Consider the following 21,894-nt stretch of genomic DNA (forward strand, 5'->3'; position numbering starts at 1 on the left):
TGCATGGTGATACATTACTGGGAAGGACAATGAGAAGGAGACAAGGTCAAAAGTTCTATTTCAGCCAGTGTTACATTTGAGATGCTCACTGGACATTCAAGCAGAGATGCCAAGTGCTCCTACAAAGAGTGGGTAAGAGACAGGAGATCATTGATTTGGGGATCATTGAAATATAAACTATATTTACACCTGGGACTGGATAGACCTGCCTGGGAAAAGTGAAGGAGAGAGCTCATACAAGGGACCAGGAATGATGATGCTTGGCCATTCAGGATTAAAACTAATGAGTGCTGGGCAGTGACATTCTTCACAATTTTGTTTTCCTATTTGGGTTCTTTCTATTCCATATTTTTTTTTAACCATAAACAGGTATAATGCTTGAAGCCATAAAAAAGTAATTAAAAATTGAAGGTCATTTATTTTTGTTTTTATAGACCTGCCAAAGACCTAGCTTTCAAGCATTCAGTTGTTAATTAAAATGTGAATGGTAAATACTTAATACTTACACATTTTATTGTATGTTAAATGTACTTCCATAAAAATGCAAATGCAAAAAAAAAAACCATAATTGGTAAGGATTTTTGTTGTGCAGATATTATAGTTTTTTTCTTTTTTTTCCTTTTTTTTTGAGAAGCGGACAGAGCACACTAAATGTGAAAACACTTGATAACTAACATATACTTACAGGACTTTTAGATTGGGGTGTTTTGTTTTGTTTTGTTTTGTTTTGTTTTCTCTTGCCAGAAAGAAAAAATCCTAAAAATGCTTTCCCTCAGCCTATTGTAAAAGAAAGCACAGTGAGAAAAAATGAACAAGGTGAAAAAAAAGAAAATGTTACTTCAAATATCATTATCATAAATTCAAGTTGCTTAAATAAAACCTAGTTGTGTCTTTTAGTGGCAAATGCGAAAATGCATCCCTACATCACCAGCTCATTTACTCAACAATGATAAAGAAAATAGACATGTTCTCTGCCTTCTTTTGATTTAAAATCTGGTGAAGGAGGCAGGTGTTAAACCAAAAAGTATTTGAGATTAAATTAAAAAAGAGGGTTTGCTAAAGGCAGCAGTGTGAAGAAGCATCTGGAAATTGGAAGGTCAAGTCATCCTCATTGGGGAAAAGACATAGAAACTAAGATGTGGAAGATGAATAGTGTGGGGAGGCTAAATAATGTCCCCCAGAAGTGTCCACATCTTAATGTCCAGAACCTGTGAATGTCACCTTCAGTGATAAAGGACTTCGTAGATGTGATTGAGTTAAGGATCTTGAAATGGGGAAATCCTCTGGGTTATCTGAATGGAACTTAAATGACATTATAAGTGTCCTTGTAAGAGGCATGCAGGAGCAGCCAGAGTCAGAGGAGAGGGCAATGTGATGACAAAAGCAGGGAGTGGATCATGTGCTTTGAAGATGTAAGAAGGAGCCACAAACCAGCCACAAACCACAAATAGAGGCAGCCTCTAGAAATTGAAAAAGTTATGGAAACAAGTCCTCCCCTCAGAATCTCCAGAGCAGTCAACCCTGCTGATATCCTGACTTCATCCTAGTAAAACTGATTTTGGAGTTCTGGCCTCCAGAACTGTAATAAATTATGTTATTTTAAGCCACCAAGTCTATGATAATTTGTTAAAGCAGCTCTAGGAAATTAATGCAAGGAGGAATTATCTAGAAGAGAAAGGAATGTGAAGATGCCTTCTTGAAAACTGTACATACCCAGTGCAATGGAAGAAAATGTTTGACATTCAGTATTTTGGAGGAATAATAAGTGAATGGGAATAAAAGCATGAGATTATGTTGGGAGAGAGAAGAGTGCTAGATTATGCCAGCCTTGCAGGTGTTAAGGATTTTTTTTTTTCTAATCATAAAGGCAACGGGAAAAACATAAGGAATTTTAAGCAGAAGAATGATTTTTTGAAGATTGACTTGGGCTCTTGCATGAAGAATATAAATTGTAAAGAGGGCAAGAGAGAAGACCAGTTTGAAACTATTGGAGGGAAGGAGATGTCCGTTAGAAATACAGGTTTGTAAGAGACTCTTTTTTTTTTTTAAAGATTTTTTATTTCTTCATGTAACAGAGAGAGAGATCACAAGTAGACAGAGAGGCAGGCAGAGAGAGAGAGAGGGAGGCAGGCTCCCTGCTGTGCAGAGAGCCCGATGCGGGGCTCGATCCCAGGACCCCAAGATCATGACCTGAGCCGAAGGCAGAGGATTAACCCACTGAGCCACCCAGGCGCCCCTTTGTAAGAGACTCTTAATCTCACGAAACAAACTGAGGGCTACTGGGACTTGGGGGGGTAGGGATAGGGTGGCTGGGTTATGGACATTGGGGAAAGTATGTGCTATGGTGAGTGCTATGAAATGTAAGCCTGATAATTCACAGACCTGTAACCCCGGGGCAAGTAATACTTTATATGTCAATTTTTAAAAAAAGAAATACAATTTCAAAGGAGGGTTAGATAAGGTGTTAGGAGCTGGGTGCCTAATGCCAATCACCCATGAGATGGATGCTGAGGGTAACAAAGGTCTGTGTTTATTTTGTCTAATTTATCTTGCAGTTCCATTTTGATAGATGCCCCAGTGGTTTAGGATGGCTTTCCATGGTTTTGTAAACATGGAGTACAGTGAAATAATTTGGCTTATTTTAGAATGAAAGTGATAACCCTTTAGGTAGATCAAGGGTCAACAATCTACGGGCCATGGGTTAAATCAGTACACTGAGTCTTTTTTACTTTAGATATTTCTTCCTTCTAACATATGCATTCAGTGCTATAAATTTACCTTGAAACATTGCTTTTGCTGCATCTCATAAATTTTGAGAAACTGTACTTTCATTTTAATTTAATTCAAAATATTTTTAAATTTCTTGAGATTTCTTTGACCCCTTATTTAGAAGTGTGTAGTTTAATCTCCAAATATTTTAGCATTTTCTAGCTGTTTTTTATTTCTAGTATATTTATAGTATTTTTATTTCTTTATTTCTAGTGTGTATATATATATATATATGAATATATATATATATATCTGTGTGTGTGTGTGTGCTTTCACTTTCACTATGGTCTGAGAACATACTTGCATGATTTCTATTCTTTTAAATGTGCTAAAGTGTGTTTCATGGTCCAGGATGGGGTATATCTTGGTGAATGTTCCATGTGAACCTGGGGGAAAAAATGTGTATTCTGCTGTTGTTGGACAAAATAATCTATAAGTGTCAATTAGATCTAGTTGATTGGTGGTGCTCTTCACTTCAACTATGTCCTTACTCAATTTCTGCTGCCCAGATCTGTCAGTTACTGGTAGAGGGGTGTTGAAGTCTCCAACTGTAATAGTGAACCTGTCTGCCACTCCTTACAGTTCTGTCAGTTTCTGTCTCATATATTTTGATGCTCTATTGTTAGACATGTATGCATTAAGGATTGTTATGTCTTCTTGGAGAATTGGTCCCTTTATAATTATGTAATGGGCCCTCCTAAATCCTGACAATATTTCTTGTTCTGAAGTCTTCTTTGTTTGAAATTAATATAGCTATTCCCGTTTTCTTTTAATTAGTGTTAGCTCAATTTATCTTTCTCTAGCCCGTTAACTTTTCATTCATCTGTGTATTTATATTTAAAGTAAGTTTCTTATAGACGATATATGATTGGGTCTCTGGTATTCTCTGTCTCTTAATTGGTGTTTCTCACTGTCCGTTTTTGTAAATAAAATTTTATTTGACTGTAGCTGTTGTATATTGGTTGATATGATTTCAAATCCACTTGTGCATGACAAAAAAAAAGAAACTGTTTTAAAGAGTCAAGTTGTTTTGATTAAGAGTGAAGTAAGCTGTGACAGGATATTGTCATCTCATCTGTTGTCATTGGTAAGTACTCAGCTCAGCTGCTGAAGGGCCCGGCTGGGGCTTATCAGTAAATACATATGAAGCAGCAACTATGGCAAGGGACATTAAACTATAAATACTGGGAGTGTGTAAGGGGTACCTGAGAGTGTTTGGTCTGAGCAAGGGACACTTTGCTGATCTAAAGAGCTCTCCGAACCGAGGAGCAATTCGATCCCACTGAGGTAAAGCAACTCTTTTATGGGCAGTAATGAAAGCAGAGAAACCACCCCAAGAAAGAACTTCTGGCCTCTCAACACCAATACTATGGTTCCTTAGCAACGTGCTCTGGAAACAGGGAACTTGTACTTTTGCAACGGCAGCTAGACATCAGCCCCAGATTGGCCAAGCCATCTCTCCCGAGGACTGACTCATATAATGCTATACCTCGACTAAATTTGCATTACTCTTTTCCTTTGCCAGGAACAATAGTGTGATTACTCTGTCATTGGTTTGGAGTTTGGGGGTTTTTTTGTTTTTTTTGTTTTGTTTTGTTTTTTTGCTTTGGGTTGTTTTTTGTTTTTTGTTTGTTTTGTTTTGTTTTTCTTATAAAGAAACATTTTCTGGTATGCTATTGGCTTATGAAATTCCTACAGTGAACCTGTGTTAAATAAATCGCTGGCAAATACAAACTCAAGTCTCTGAGCATTAACGTGCCTCCTGAAACAAAACCATAGCCATCATCATCTGTTTATGTGTTGTCTGCGGCCACTTTCATGTTATGGTGGCAAAGCTGAATAGTGCAACAGAGCTCATAGTGCCCGCAAAGTTGGAAATATTACACCTTGGCCCTATATAAAAAAAACGTCTGCTGACCGTTGTAAGATCACTGCTCTCTATTACTTGTTTCTGGTGTTTTAAATGATTCTTTTGTGGATTCTTTTTCCCCAAAATGGAACCATTCACAAACCAACTGACAGAAATATGGCAGACATTATGAATACTGTTTTGCTTGTCACTTAAGAAGAGCATCAACACAACAGATGTCCTACCTCTAGCCACCTCTAGGGGGTGATGCACAACTAGTCTGGGTTATATTAGCAGGATTCATTAAATACGTTTTTTGAGAAGCTTCATGGTAAGTGAAAGAACGTTTCTATATAAATGTAATGTATTAATAAAAATGAGTAATATCCAACATAAAAAAAGTCCTTCTGGGTTCTGCATCGTGCATTTTCTTCCCACCCACTGCCTACATAAGTCTCTGTAGGCTTAAACCAGCTGACGAATTCTGGTGTTGCATAAATCATATGCTGGCAATTTAAATGTATGGACTTTTAAAAGAAATTCATGTTATTTTAGCGAGCCAAATGATGAATATAATTCTTCTGTGGTTGGCAATGACACGCTGACATCAGCTTTCACGAAAGAGCTTATCCAGGCATCCATGTTCCGCCTACCCACAGCTGTGACTTAATAGAGACCTAACATTGCTACCTGCTAATATACTATTGACCCGGGGATATTGATGGTGACAGGCCAGCCATTATGCCACAATTAAAAGCTTCTTTCAAACGAGGAAAGAAAAATCACCCCAAATATAAATTTTAAAATGAAGCATTTAATATTCATGAGAAATGCCCCCAAGATGCTGAGTTTAGCAATTGTATAATGAAAGTGCCACCTTTTTTAGAGAAGGATTATCCCCCACTGTTGCACAATCAAGGAATTTTTAAGCGACCTATGAGTATAAGAAAAGGGAAGGGCGGGGGGAGGGTGATTACAAATTAATAAAGCATGTAGTACCGTTTGATTACCAGCCACTGCAGTGTGAAATGAGTTGGTTTTAGTCCAGCTGTGCCGACTGATAGCCATCACCAACTCGCCTCCACAAGCGCCTGATGAGCCGGTCCCACCAGGAGGGTTCCAGGGAGGAGGTGGAGGAGTGGGTGAGAGAAAAGCAGGTCAGAGCTCTGTGTGGGGGAGAACAGAGTTGCCATCAAGGACATGGTCAGCCGGCTTTGTGACCCTGAAATACCAAGCGACGGCAGAACCTGGCTATCAAATTTTAAAACTTTCTGAGAACAAAGTACACTTAAAAAAAAAAAAAAACAGAAATTCTTCATTTCATAGAATCAAATGAAATGGAGTTGCAAGTGGCCCGAGAAAGCATCTAATTGAGTGGTTCTCTGCAATGACTGATTATAAAGATGGTTAAGCGCCTACATACTTCTAAACTCAGCCGGGGACCGGCTGATTCAGAACCTCTGGCACCGAACCCGAAAGTGTGATTTAAAAAAATAAAAATAAAAAGTCTCCAGTTTGATGGGTCAGATGACCCTCTATCCACCCTCTTGCCATGACCTCATCACGGGTAGAATACACTTTTCCACCCTTTCACTTGCGCCAGTGGCTAGGACTTGCTTTGGACCATGACATGGGGACAGAAGTGATACTGTCATTGTGCCAATTTCAAACCTAGGCCTTTAAGAAGCCTCCCCTGTCCATTCACATGTGCACTCTTGTGTCTGCACCATTGATGCAGAGAAAGCTCCTGCGATGGCTTTAGAGTACCTGCAGAATTAATATACTTGGAAGAGAACCATCCCAGCTGTCCCAGCCAACCCACGTATCTGCAGCAGGAGGCAGAGCTGACCCCATCTGAGCTGAGCTGATGTCCGCAAGCCCAGCAGGACCAACTCAGTGGAGTCGCAGGCATGTGATAAATCACTGCTTTTTGTTGTATGCAACGAAGAATAGAGTCCCGGCCAAAGATTTTTGGCCGGGACTCTATTCACAACGTTTGTGATGCCAGGCAACAGATACCTGATACATTCAGGGATTCTACTAATAACTCGAGTTTAGAAACTGTTGTCTAGTGCACAGGTCAGCATACTACAGACCCTGGATCCAATCCAGCCAGTTGTAGGCTTTTGTAAATACGGTTTAAATGGAACACAGCTACACCCCTTTGTTGACCTGTTTTCCACCGCTACTTTCTTGTTACAGGGGTTGAGTAGTTGCAGGGATTGTCTGGCCCCCAAAGCCTAAAAGATTTACTATCTGGCCCTTACAGGAAAAATTTGCTCAGTCCTGATCTAGCTCGAAGTCCTAGATTTTAACCCAAGAAATATAGACATGGAAAGAACAAGTGTTTTTGCAAAACATGGAGCAAATATTCTTCTAGAACTCAGTCCTCTAAATTCTAACACAATAATCTTTTCACAATAATTCAAGAATTTTTGAACGTTTCAAAATTATATTTTAGAAAGGGGAGTCTCAAGCAGCTTGTATTTTGCTCTCCTCTATGTTTTGTCTCTATTTTTTTTAATTTTTTTTTTGAAGATTTTATTTACTTATTTGACAGACAAAGATCACAAGTAGGCAGAGAGGCAGGCAGAGATAGAGGAGGAAGCAGGCTCCCTGCTGAGCAGAGAGCCTGATGCGGGACTCGATCCCAGAACCCTGGGATCATGACCTGAGCTGAAGGCAGAGGCTTTAACCCACTGAGCCACCCAGGCACCCTTGTCTCTATTTTTAAAACTTGCTGCAAGCTAGTTTTCTGACTGAAAAAAATTAACAGATTTATACCAAGGTTATTAATGGAAAAGCATTTTCTTTGTACCCTTATCTCTAGGGTATTTACATTATAACCATAATAGAGTTCTGTAATAGAACTCTATTTAGCCTACCCCAAAGACAACAGAAAACTTTGCTGTTTTCAAGGCCAATGGCTGGTTAGTGTTGAAGGTACAAGGCCCCATCTGTTGAAAGTACCCAGGGGGATGGCTGACCTTGACCCCTGTGGCCTCAGAGAGGAGGAGTTAAGGCCTATAAATATAATTGAATGGATTTAGAATATCCTTCAGCCCCGTTAAGAGAACTCCTCAATGGATAACTTTTCCATTCAAAAAAGTTCTTCTAGAAAAATATTTAATTCCATATAAACTTGTTGCTTTTTTATCCAAAGAAGCATGCCTGTTAATTTGCAGGATATTAACACAACCCATACACATGAGACTGTGCTATAACTAAGTCAAGATCTAAAAGCAACAATCAGGGCACCTGGGTAGCTCAGGCAATTAAGCTTCTGACTCTTGGTTTCAGCACAGGTCATGATCTCAAGGTGGTAGGATTGAGCCCCAAGTCAGGCTCTTCACTGCGTGCAGAGTCTGCTTGAGATTCTTTCCCTCTCCCTCTGTCCCTCCTCCCTACTTTATTTATTTCTAAGTAAATAAATAAAACCTTGGGGCACCTGGGTGGCTCAGTAGGTTAAGCCTCTGCCTTCGGCTCAGGTCATGATCTCAGGGTCCTGGGATTGAGCCCCGCATTGGACTCTCTGCTCAGCAGGGAGCCTGCTTCCCCTCCTTCTCTCTGTCTGCCTCTCTGCCTACTTGTGATCTCTCTCTGTCAAATAAATAAATAAAATCTTTTAGAAAAAAAAATCTTAAAATAATAATAATAATGGTGGCAATAATCAAGAATTGCTTTCGTGTCTTCCAGTTGAGACAAGATGACTGCAATGGATAGACCCAGTATTGTCATTTGGTATGCTGAACTCCTAGGAGTAGGTTCTTATTTAGGTGTTAATCTTCAACACCTACTATCTTCCTTTAAAGAATTCAAAGGGTTTCCCTTAATCAGACACTGAGCTGAAGCAATATAAGTAATACCCTAGATTTTTGGTACACCCTCTACTTCTCCTTGCTGATCAAAAGGCAGGAATAGGAATATCAATGAAACCAAGCCATTGTTTAAGCCATGCAGTGATATTTTTCTTTTACTCAAATTCTAAATCCAGTCTAATTCCTAAAATGTGTCTTTTGGAAATTGGAAGTTCCTTTGAAGTTATTCAAATCCAACCAAAAATGAGCCTTTCTACCATTCTGACCTAGCAATCAGATTGGAATGTTTTATAATCAGACATTATAATTTCTCATGTCCCAGATCCCTGTTGTCTTAGGACTTTCATTCCCCCAAGATACCGTGATGCACTTGATTTACAACTTGCCTTATCTATAACATGAGTGGACTCTCACTTAATCCTCACAAAAAATGGGAATAATATACTTTATATACTTTATATGTGGAAACTAAGGCTCAGGCCTTTACATTTATTTTGCCCAGACTTATATAAATGGTAGATGCTAGGGAATTTAGCTATAGAATACAAATGAAAATGCAATTTGTGAAGATAAATGGAGACTCCCAGTAATAGACTAGTTGTTTGCAAGATAAAGACCGTTGTGGTGAATGGTGGTCATTGCACAGATAGATCTTCCTTCAGGTTGGAGGTATCCAAGCTCCCAGCTGCTTGGAGTATTGATGGCTGACACTCAAGAGCTCAGCCCTTGGGCAAAGAGCACCACCTCCACTAAGGTCATGCCCTTTCCCCTAAGGCAGCCCTTGGTGGTGGAAGGGGGGAAATACTAAGGTCTAGCTCCTTTGGTTTAGGACAGAACAATTCAGAAGGGCCACACAAATTCTAAGATTCCTGGTGGGACTGACTGGAGCCTCTGTTGTGAGCACATGTCAGGTGAACATCTCCCCACCCAAAATACCCCCCCCCCCCCCCCAGGACATTGTCACAACAAGCGCTCTCCAATAAACATTCTGCCAACTGGGTAGGGGCCAGTGATGCAGGTGGTGAAAGAATTCACCCAAGACAGAAAAGAGATAGAAGTTCACTGCTCCCACAAGGGAGCAGTGGGCAGGACAGTGGAGGAAAGACCATCTGCCACAAGGCAGTAGTGAGGGGTCACAGTTACAGGGTGTGAGTGAGAGAGTATGAAATTTTCCTCTTAGAAATTGTGCCTGGTTGAAAAAGAAAGAAAGAAAAGAAAAAAAAAAAAAAAAGAAAGAAAGAAATTGTGCCTGGCTGTAATTGGTCAGTTAGGGTCTACGGTTGTTCTAAGGCAGTTTGCTTAATAAGCCTGTTTGCATTCCCTGTCTGCATTCTCTCTGTCCACTGCTGTAGGCCCTTTTACCTCATTCAGATTTCCATTGCTCAAGCCTGTTGCCTAAAAGCAGCCTCTATGCTTTGCATGCAAATCTCTCCTCAGAGTCAATTTCCCAGGGAACCCAACCTCCTAAATAGTCTGCTTCACACCTCAGAAAGACGGTGTTTGTAGCAACTAACGATTAACCTGAGAAAGCCACACGAGAATCACACTAGCTTTAAAATTTCTCTTGTTTGTAGAATCAAAGAATCTGTGAACTGCAAGTGAGTTCCAAAGCTAAGTAGGCCAGTGGCTTCCACAGAAAAAGATTAGTGGGCATTCAAATCCTCCTTTCCATGGATTTTAAATCTTACAACTAGGACCAGCTATTATGAACCATCTTAATTTGCAAAACACACCCTCATAATAGGAATTAATATTAGTATATGTTTCAAACTTTTATATTTATTCTATCTCTTCATCTGCACAACTATCCCATGAGTGAAACAATTATTAAGCCATCTTATAGTTAATAACCCCAAACTTGAAGGATGTGAAGTGACATGCTCTAGGACAAAGAGGATGAGAAAAATAAAACCAAGCCTTTCCGAAACTAAGTGTGTTGTTCTCTTTCTCACAAGTCACTGTGGCCTCTGTGGAGTCAAAGGTCAGAGTATATGGAAGTACCTTGACTTGCAAAGAATCTGAATCCAAAGCCAGAGGAAAAATGGCTTATGGAACAGAGAAAGGGGTAGGGGGGCTTAATATTTTATGTTGAACAGAGCTGGCATTTCATTTATTAATGTAAGTCATTACCTGATCTCAGAGTGCTATTTTAGCTGTTATTACTAAGTTGCCAAATGTGTTTCTTAAAATGATGAGTAAAGGTTTCAAGCTTCTTGAATTATTGGACAATTACCAGCTTTTGCCTCTTCAGAAATAATCCTTAAGGTATTTTCTCCCAAGAAAGTTCATAGGGGGCTTCCCATAACATCATGTAGTTTCAGATATCCAGCCCCCCATGCCAAGTTTCTATTAAAATAAATGGACAGGGAAACATTAATCCAGGCAAAAGTCCACATCTGCTACAGAAGGAAAGAAAAAAATGCAGCCCCAAACAGGAAACTGAAGAATACAGGCAGAGGAAACACTGAAGACAAGCAGGGAAATACACGCTGTAGCTCCTCCTCCTGAGAAAGCCCAATCTTCCCAGTTTGGAAGGTTGTGCCCTGAGAAGAACCTTGACTGTGGGACGAGAGGGCATGGTTGCACTTGGAATTCAACTCCAACTTTGCCTAAAGCAGGTGGGTAACACCTTATTAGCAGCAACCAAAAGAAGCTGGAAGGCCCCAGATTTGTCACACTATCCTTGCCAACTGAAAAACAGCAAGAATCCTCAGGAAGAAGACAGAGAACTGGTGTAGTTGCATGAACTATACAGACTGCATGACCACAGGGACCAGACAGATAGAAAGATAAAGAAAGGCAGTCCCCACTGCCGAGGCTCCTCAAGAAGAAAGAACTACACTGAAAAGCACAGACTGTTCAAAAACTGCTTATGAGACAGACAGTAAGAACCCAGAGGGAAAATCGAAGAGACCTCCAATTTCATTCAGTACATAAAAATTTAATACTCTGAGGAATAAGTGTTCATTGTTTTAGTTACCACAATAGTATTGCAGTTATATCCTTTTAAAGAGGCCTTATTGAGATACCTAAAGAAATATTTATAGAACAATGAGATGACATCTGGGATTCACCTCAACATAATCAAGAAGAAAGGAGTGGATAGGGGATAAATGAAAGAGGATTGACCATAAATTTGTAAATGCAAATCTCATTAAAATGCTCATAAGAGCTCCTTACATTATTTTTCTACATTTTCATAACAAGAAGTTAAAAAAAAATTTCTAAGAGTGTTAAGGTTTAAATATAAATAAATGGGAAAAATGTTGGTAAACATGTATGTAAGTCTTTATAACACATAACAATATAGGTAGACTCTATCAAGGAAAAAGTTACTGTGTCTGAATACACAAAATGGAAAACATCTACATTTATATCTCTCTATAGTTATACATATAGATACAGATAAAACATATATATGTTTCAGAAACATTTAATAACAAGGGAAATTGCACGTTAATATTTAAACAAATTATAAAACTAATATAGTATCATTCAAAATTTTGTATGTTTGTATTAATTTGTTCCCTTTGCTAAGAGCTGGGCCATCAAGACAAAAAACTAAGGCAGAGTCTGTGCCTCAAGTGGAGACGGGTAATAAATAATCCGCTACACCTAGAGTGCTTATGTCCTATGAATAAGAAACACAGAGAATGGGGCCCCTGGGTGGCTCAGTGGGTTAAAACCTCTGCCTTTGGCTCAGGTCATGATCTCAGGGTCCTGAGATGGAGCCCCTGGAATCGAGCCCCGCATCGGGCTCTCTGCTCAGCAGGGAGCCTGCTTCCCCCTCTCTCTCTCTCTCTGCCTGCCTCTCTGCCTACTTGTGATCTCTGTAAAAAAATAAATAAATAAATAAATCTTTAAAAAAAAAAAAAAAAGAAGAAGCAGCAGCACAGAGAATTATGATAACATATAAGAAGAGACACAAGCCAGTTGAGTTGAGGAAGGGCAACAAAGAACAATCGCTTGATTTTTTTAGACAACACTGAGAGGTACCTGAGAACTAACTGGAAAAAAAAAATAAACCTTAAATAAAAGTTTAATTTTCTCATTCATAGAATGGCAGGTAAATTTTTATTACATTCAATATACATTTTTATACTTTTAAATACTATATTGAATTGCTTTTATAAATTGAGAAAGCAAAGCACATATTACAAAAATAAAATACAAGAATGAACAACTAAAAAATGGTTTTTCTTTCATATTATAGCCTCATTCTCAGTAATACAAATGTGTTTTGTTTGAGAGGACTTCAATCGTCAAAGTGAAAAGGTGAATTTTTTTTTTTTTTTTTAGTTTATCTTGGAAAGTTCCAGGGTAATTAGTAAATTAAATGTCAAGTGAATCAGGATTTTTGTTGAAACTGAAAACATGATTATTTTTCATTTGCCAAGGCCTGGCAATGTGACTAAATATATATGCATCTTGAAAGGAGACAGAGAAATTTGAAGTGGGCACAGTGCACACTGAATATAGGTGGGTATTGATTTCTAAGTGTCAAGTGAGAAAACTAGAAATAGAACACAGAGCGAGAGACAGAAGAAAAGTGAATGAGAGGGAAAAAGACAGAAGGGGCCGGAAGGGAGGGAGGGGTAGAGAAGGGAGGAGGAAGCAGGAATCTGGATGCACAGGTGCTAGGCACACGCACGCCCACTCATATATATCACCAGGGTGTACAAATTGCCAATATCTCAAAATAATGGGACATTGAAAACCATTTTACTTTATTTATTTGGTCTTGCTAGCATTGCTCTTATTCATAGAAAGAAACCAATAAGCACTTAAGTTTGCCAGTACAACTTGAAGCACATAGAGTTTTTATGCTTACAATTCCTTCTAAGAAATATAATTTCCTAATCACAATCTCCTTTGCAAGAAATGGGGGGGAAAAAAAAGTTTCATTTGCAAAAAAAAAAAAAAAAATCATCTTTTGTTTTTGAGGCGAAGGACAATCTAGCAATAACTCTTTTTTTGTTTGAAATTAAGAAAATTTAAATTTTCTTTCATTTTAACCTAATGGATTCAGATTTATGTCAATATTTGGCTTCACCAAGGACCATAATTTCTGTACCTAATGTGATGGGAATCCTAATGAACAAGATGATGGAAAAGGAGAGGCATAATTTTAAAGTTAGACTGGCATGGCTGTTTCTAATATTAGGGAAGGTTATCTAGCCTTCCAGAGCATCTGCTTACATCTGTAAAAATCAGCTGTGTCAAAATGTCATGGTGTGTATGTAAAATCAATTTTGGTAAGCAGTAGAGAAATGAGCAAAAGATAACTTGTTGATGTATTAATAAATACATACAAATATAAATGTATGTATTAATAAATACATACAAATAATAAAAACATACAAATGTTTTAACCAAACTAGTTTTGCTGTTTTATCATTCTGCTCTTTGATTAAATCTCAAGAAATGGCAGGGTTGTTGCTGGGTTGTTTTTTTCCCCCTGTGTTCAAAGTTCTCATTCGCAGGTGGTTTCCCTTATACTTCCATCTTCCATGTTTTGATTTAAGATGACAACATTTCTATTCAGAATTATGAAGAATAGTCATCAAGTGAAAAATAATTCTAAGTTATGTGTCTGTCATATTAAATAAATTAAAAAACCCACCACTTCACCTAATACCAGAAAAAAACTATAAGCGACCATTTTTGGTAGGCAATTTCCTCGCAAAGAAATACCCTACAGTTGAATTACAGAAAAGCCTGGATGAAAAAGGCATTAATATTAACTGAGGAAGCCCAGACTGCATTTTACTCACGAGATTTAGGTTTGAGCTGATTAAAGAGTACTTAATAAATCCACTTGGGCAAAGTTATGGCACTTGGGGGAGATCTGAAATAGGACTATAATTGTGAAAAGTTCATGGGATGCCAATTCATACCAGCCACTATAATAAAGGTGGCCAGAAGTAACAGGTCTGGGACTGTGGCTCAGATAAATTTTCCAAGGTAAAACAGCCACTGAAAAGGTGTTATACACAAAAATGGAATTTTCTTTCATGAGGCACAGCAGCAGAGGCTTTCAAGAGACAAAGAACCTAGCAACTCTACGGATAATAGTGTGTTTGCTACTGGAAAGCGGAGGAAATAAGGAGCTGAAGATGGGAGGCTTGAATAAGCCAGATAGGACTGAAATGCCATGTGCTTTGATAGTGACCGAGCAAAATACAAAGTTTAGACTGTGGGTGGAGACCTTAGAACTACAGAGAAAGTATCTTTTTTTTTTTTTTTTTCCACTTCATTTGTTAGATTATGTAGAGAAGAACAGCCTTCTGCTTAAATGGTCTGCTGCACATTCATCTGTTTGAGGACAAAATGTGAGCATCCTAAATGGAATAAATCTATCCTGTCTCAATGGCATATCTGATGCAATGTTTTATGACCTATTGCATTAAATGCAACCTCTATATCTGTTGTCCACAATTTGCTAGCATGAGGCAAGTTTTTAAACTAAGGGTCACTTGACTCTCTTTATTAGCATGTTTCTCTATAATTAGGAATCACCTAAGAATCTGTGAAAAATTGCAATCTCCCTCTCCCACCATCCAGATTCTGAATCAGTAGATCTCAGGTGGGGCAGAGTTAACAAATGTCTGAAGTAACTCCAAAGGCAGGTGGTCCACAGGATGAAACCGTATTTGAGAGAATAACAAACTCTATACCCATCCGTTCTTCAAAAGAGAAACATAAGAAATTGACTTAGATCCTAACTGTTCCATTTTCGTCCTACTCCTTGGCCTTCAAGAAAACAATAAGTTAAGAAGCAGACCCATCAGTGGATGCTAAAACTGGTGGGTGTAGTTTGATATTTTCATAATCTGGAAGGAGCTTTCCAAGAAATATGTACTAATTATGGTACTTAATATGTAAATTTAAATTGACCTTACAGTGATGACATCTGGCAGACACCTTTTCAGCCAAGAGATAAAAGTGAACATCAGCTGTCATGGGACAAAACAACCCTGAATCGAATAGAGTAACAAGTCTCTGATATTTCTGCCAAAACCATATCACCTGAATTAGATCATGAGGAAATATTTAACAAATTTGTAATGAAATTAACCGGGCGCTACAGTTTCAAAATATTAAGTCATGAAAGCCAAGGGAAGGCTGAAAAATTGTTCCAAAGTGAGGGAGACTAAAGCAACTTGACAACTAATTCCCATACAGGATCCCAGATGCAATGCTGGGCCAGAAAGAAAAGAAGAAAATAAAAAGAAGAAGCAGGTCATATATGCTTGTTTGATTCTTTCTTTGATTGTTGCTGTAAATGACATCCTTGGGCTAGTGGAAAGAAATTTGAATGGAGTTTGAGGGTAAAGGGGTTGTACAGCACCACTGGTAATTTCCTGATTTTGATACATTTACTGCTGTTAAGTAGGAGAGTCGCCTTGTTTTAGAAAAATATACATTCATCAATTTAAAGATAATGGGGCATCCTACCTGTGTCTTATTCTTCAATGATACAGAAAATATAGAGAAAGGTAGACAGACAAAGACAGGCAGAATGATAAGGCAACTGTGGTCAAATATTAAGAAAAGTGGAACTGAGTGCAGGGTATGCTGGTGTTGTCTGTTCTTGAAACTTTTCTATGATTTTGAAATTCCAATTAAAAAGTAAAAATTGAGAGAGAGGGAGAAAGATCACAGTCTCAAATTCATCATTATAAAATAACAAGGCAAATCCTAGTATAAGCAACAATCACCAGGTTTTCTATTTCTCCCACTCTATGCCATTTACAAGGGATAGATCTAATATACAAAGTCACAAAAATATCGAAAGTCAAAGACATGTCTGGCAAATACTACACAAAACAAACTGGTACAGGTCTACTAATGAGAAATAAAGGAAGCATTAGATATAAAGCATTGCAAGAAATTAAGGAAGGTGTGATAAGACTCTTAGTTGGTTAGTTTTAAATTTATATATGCACCTTATTACACAGTATCAAAACTTAAAGCAAAAACACACAGAACCACAAGCAGAAATAGACAAGTTCACAGTGAAATGAGAGATTTTAACACGTCATTCTGGAACCCACAGATCAAGCAGACAAGAATCTGTATCACATGGAAACTTGTACATTAGCAAACTTGGCGTAGGAGCTTCTATAGACTACTGTGCCCATACCTGCAGAATACATATTATTTTGAAGCACATACACATACACAATACCAGTCAAAATCTTCCCCAATATTTGCACCACACACATAACAAGTCTCATTACATTTTAAAGGCCTGGTATCACGTGACTGACATTCTCTAATCAAAAGGCAAATAATGAAGAAATCAATAACTGAAAGACAACTAAGTCTATTTTATATGCTGGGAATCCCCGGTATGTGGGAATTCCCACATACTAGTTTACCACAGTCTAGTTTACCACAATCCCAGCTAGGCCCTATACAGGCAGAAGCATGACACAATGAAGTTGCTATTCATCACTACGCAATGTTGCATTACCATTAATTGCAGTTCTGTTGGTTTGCATAGTAAACAGATTTTCTTGATATTCATGTCACAATCTAAAATGGGCAAGGAGAGACAATCCAATGGGAATATTTCAAGAAAAATGGGTATTATCTGGTATTCACTGTGCAAAGAAAGTGGGTGTTAGGAGAACGTGACTTACTATGTTATTATTAGACAAACCATAATGCAAACTATGATCAGTATACGAAGAGAAAAGATGAAAAATCAATGAATTTTAAAGAAAGAACTGAAATTTTTTAACATTCCAAGGTAAATAAAGTAAGCATTGCTACAGTGCAATGCTGTTATGTATTAAGTGAAAATTTCCTCAGGCTTTAGTTTGCAGGTAGTGAGCTTATTAAAAAAACAAAAAGTGTCTAGGGAATGCCTCAGAAATTATGTGCATTAAGCAGAAATAATCAATTGCAAAAATGTGTCCAGCCAGAAATATTGTAGTTTCATGTATTGTAGATTTGGCCAAGCATTTATGGGACGCAGTGCATGAAAAAGTTAAATCTTTTGTGGCATTTTCTATGGCAGCTGATGAAAGCACAGATATAAATAACACCACACAGTTAGCTATATTTATTCATGATGTCAAAAGGAATTTTGATGTGGCCAAAGGACTTTTGGGCAGAATGCCCATGATAAGAATAACATCAGGAAATGATTTTTTGTGTATGTGAGGAAAATGGTCATGTTGGACAAATTCAAATTTAGTAGTCAAGACTACAGACAGTGGGCCTATAATGGTCAGTGCTGTACAAGTTTAATTCAAGAGAGCAATATGTTCCTAGGTTATAGAACATTGCATCATTCACCAGAGAGATGTTTGTGCTCAAAGTTAGAAATGAAACTCATTGTCAAGGCAGCCATTACTACACAGACTGTGAATCTCCAACAAGCCAGGAGTTGGCTTGACGAATCAGACACTGTACTGTTTGAAAGGAGCTGGCTTGGTGGTGACACGGAGCTGAGGGTGTTTTTTAAACTATTCAAAAAAACTTTACTTGCACGTGCTCTCCAAGAAAAGCCCCCAGGCTAGTTTACCAGTCAAAACTGGATCAGGTTTGCTCTTTTGGGTTGACCTTACAACCCACCTAACTGTGAATATTTCTTTGAATGGTGTTCATATGTACTTACAACCAAAATGTATGATTCCATTCCTTTATTCCTAGAAACATCATGGCTGTGGGAAGGTCTTAGGCAAGGAATAAGAACCAGGTCACCTTCCTACACTGCAACTGGTTTCTAGAAATGAAAGTCTTACCTCAACTACACTCTCATACTTCCGGAGTTGAGGACTGAATTCCAAAAACTATTATTTGACTTTACGTTTTATAAAAATGACCGAACATTTTGCAGTTAGCCCTCCTCTTTGAATGAAGAACCAAACAGAAGATACTAAAATAGAGTGCAACCAAGGACTAGAAACCAAATGCGATGTTATTAAAATAGAAGAATTCCACGTGTCCTTCGGATGAAGTTTTACAAAATACAAAAACAACTGTGCTAAGATACTATCCGTGTTCAGAATTATCTCTATCAGTTAGTTTCAAATTGTGAAAATGGATAAAGTGTAACACTGCCCCCCCTCTACTTAAAGCATTACGATTGAATATTATTGAACACTGAAGTTCGAAATGCAAGACTAAGGGCACCTGGGTGCTTCTGTGGGTTGAGAGTCTGACTGTTGGTTTTGGCTCAGGTTGTGATCTCAGGGCCATGAAATCCAGCCCCCAGTTAGGCTGTGCACTCAGTGGGGAGTCTGCTTGAAGATTCCCCCTGCCCCTCCCCTTGCTCACTCCGCATTCTCTCTCTCTCTCTCTCTCAGATAAATAAATAAACATTTATTTTAAAAATGCAAGACTAACATTCATATCTTCATTCTGGTAAAATAAGCTATTAGGGTTTGGGTTCCAAATCAAAGAAATAACAAATTATGAAAGAGCCTCAATAATCATGTTGTTCTATTTGTAGTTTCACCTTCTGAATTTAAAAAAAAAAAATCTCTAATTCATCATTTCTATGTTATATATTTCCATCCTTTATCACTGATTTATGTCACTTCCCTGACCCTTTTAACCATATATGAAGCCTCTTTTTTTTTTAACCTCCAGATCTACATTTTTAAATATCAATATTTTTTGGATGTCTAGGACACATCAAGCTCAACACCTCTAAACCTGAATTTCAAAGGCTTATCTCAGGAATTCCAAATACTGGCTTATCCACCAGTCCCTTTAACCAGCCATTCACACAGACTCCAAATTGCCTTCCACCTAGAATGTCTCCTTCTCCAAACCCAATGCACCCATCTTTCTTCCCAACAGCTCTCCTGCCTATCTTCTCCTTCCCAGCCACATTGCCTTGGGTTAGCTCTCGGTCCCTGTCATGTCAAGTGTATTCATTGTCCTCTTGAAAGATCTCCTGCCTTCAAATTCTCCAACCTCCGTCCACCCTGCATAATATCCCAGAATAAATCCTTTTCGGTACACTAATGATAAGGGCCCTCCTCTGCCTACGCTGTTAATGACCTTGTGTTACTACTGACCACCCACAGTGTAAAGGTTGTACTCCTTAGCGTGGCAGAGAGTCCCTGTGGTTTTCTCCCACCCTAACTCTCACAGTCCTGATGCCCACGACTCCCCATCATGCATATTCTCCAGTAACTAATTTACTCCCCAATGCACTGCCAATGCAATGACCCTTTCCCCCACATCCTTATCTTAGCTCATGACTAGAATACCCTGCTGCCCCATTTCTACAGGTATTACACACTTGAAATTTGCTGAGAGTAAATCTCAAACGTTCCCACCACAAACACACACACACACACACACATACACACAGCAACCATGTGAGGTGATGGATATGTTAATTAGCTTGACTATAGCCATTATGTCACCATATCAAAAACATCCTGTCTCTGCCTTAACCATGTGCGATTTCTATTTGTTGCAAAAGAACTTTCTCACCAGTAGAATACAAACAGGACATGGATTTCTCTATCTGTTTTGCTTATTGCTGTGTATACCCACATGCAAACTAGTGCCTGGCCTGCAAGAGTGCTCAACCAATACCTGTTCAATGAAAAAAAAAAAAAATGGTATGGAGAAGACCTCCCAGGTACAGACCTAGAGAAGACCGTTCATTCACCCAACAAATTCTTCTTAGTTTTCAGTGATGGTGCAGGGGCAATGCTAGACACTGAGTATATATGGTGGGGAAGAAAACAAAAACGTAAATACAATCGTTAGCATCATGGAGCTTATAGCCTTGTGTGGAATCACCGAGCCAACAACCAACCAAACAACAACATGCATCCGAAGACAGTGGCCAGCAAAGAGCTGCCCGTTGCACACACGGAGTTCCAAAATACTACCTACGGGCAGCTGGTTCTCTGTGTGGGTCTGCAGCGAGTCCCGCCATGCTGCCCTGAAGGTGAAAGGGGAAAGAAGGGTGGGACAGACACAGCCAGCACCAGCCCTCCTTCCCTCTGAATTAAGCTAGTGGGCTGGCAGCAGGGACAAGGCACAAGTAAAGTCTATTTTCCTGGAGAACGGTAGAGTTGTGATCCGGGCACTGGCAGGAAGGCAATTTTTCTAAAGTATTCCCATGGCTGCTTTCAGTAAGGTCCTCATTAGCCTTGATGCAGGTTTCCCTTGATGCTGCCCTTTACCCTGACTTGGGGAGACTGCAGCTTGTAAGAAGACAGTTCAGTCCCCACTGTGGCTCAGTCCTTGGCCTAATTTGGGTAGTACAAAAATTCTCTCCAGCTGTGAAGATGATGAGATGATTTGTCTGTGATTTCTTGTTTGAGAATTGGTGACCAAAATCTACAAGGAAAGCACCCGGCCTGTGAGTCTTTTGGACGCTGCTGCCGCTACGCTGGTGTCCTGTTGCTAGAACAGGCTCGGGATGCGGCTGGTCCCAAAGTGAGACGTCCCGCTGCTCCCGTAACTAGCGGTTTCAAATAATCACAGGCTTTGGCATTCGAAAGTTCTGATAGATCATCTGACCTAATCCCGGCATTTATTAAAAAAAGAAAAAAATTAGGAAACTGAGACCCTATAAACGGCTAAGTTGTTTCTATTTGACAAATGTAATTTGGGGGTTAAAGAGACCTGGGATCTCCATGCAACCTGAGTCATTAATGAGCGAAGCTTGTTAAAAATAAGTTCAGGATGTGTCTTACATAAAGTGTAATATTTTAAGGTCATAGGAAGAGTACCTCCTAGGGTGTGTGTAATCTCTCACGGTCTTAATTCTGTGTGGTTCATGACATTACACAACAGCTCACAGACAGCATTTTCATCCAGGCAAAGAGTTCTTTACCCATGGCCTTGGCCGCCTGTCTGGGCTGTCTCATTAAGAGGACACACTTGGAAAGCTTTCATACGGAACGCCATGTTGAAGCAATGCTGGAAAACATCCATCCTGAAGTCAGAGCTCCACTGCAGACTTAACAATGGGGCTATTGGAAGCCAACACATCCAAAGAATCATTCGTTTCCTTGAACTTTAAGGATGTCTTTTAGAAAGCAATATAATGAGAATAGTACATAGTCATATTTCTTTTGTTCTTCCACAAATGTCTACAGAAAGAAAATAGTAAGTGCAAAGCAAAGTTTCTGTCATGCCATCGCTAGTAGAAATGGAAATTCTAGGATGGCATGTGGTTTGCCACCTCTGGCTATCAGTTTTTAGAGGCAGGGGTGCCACGAGACAGATGGATGAGAGAGAGAGAGAGAGAGAGATGATAGAAGATAGATAAATAGATCACTGAAGATAGATATGAGAGGCAGGGGCGGGGGAAGAAGGCCAGGAGAGAGGTAAAAAGGAAGGAAGGGGAAAGTATCCCTGCTTCATTTAGAAGTCCCCATGCGGGGGGATAAAATATATAAAAAATATTCCCCCTATGTGGGGGGATATAAAATATATAAAAAATAGCCCCCCTATATAAAGTCA

At 39.0% G+C, this 21,894-nt stretch overlaps 1 pseudogene; it reads left to right on the forward strand.

Annotated features, from left to right (window-relative positions):
• LOC132022342 (RIB43A-like with coiled-coils protein 1) overlaps window positions 1-21,393 on the forward strand; it is a 169,034-nt pseudogene extending 147,641 nt beyond the window's left edge.
• Window positions 21,394-21,894: the final 501 nt, after the last annotated feature.

This window comes from Mustela nigripes, chromosome 7 (assembly GCF_022355385.1).
Source record: "Mustela nigripes isolate SB6536 chromosome 7, MUSNIG.SB6536, whole genome shotgun sequence".
Classification (NCBI taxonomy): Eukaryota; Metazoa; Chordata; class Mammalia; order Carnivora; family Mustelidae; genus Mustela; species Mustela nigripes.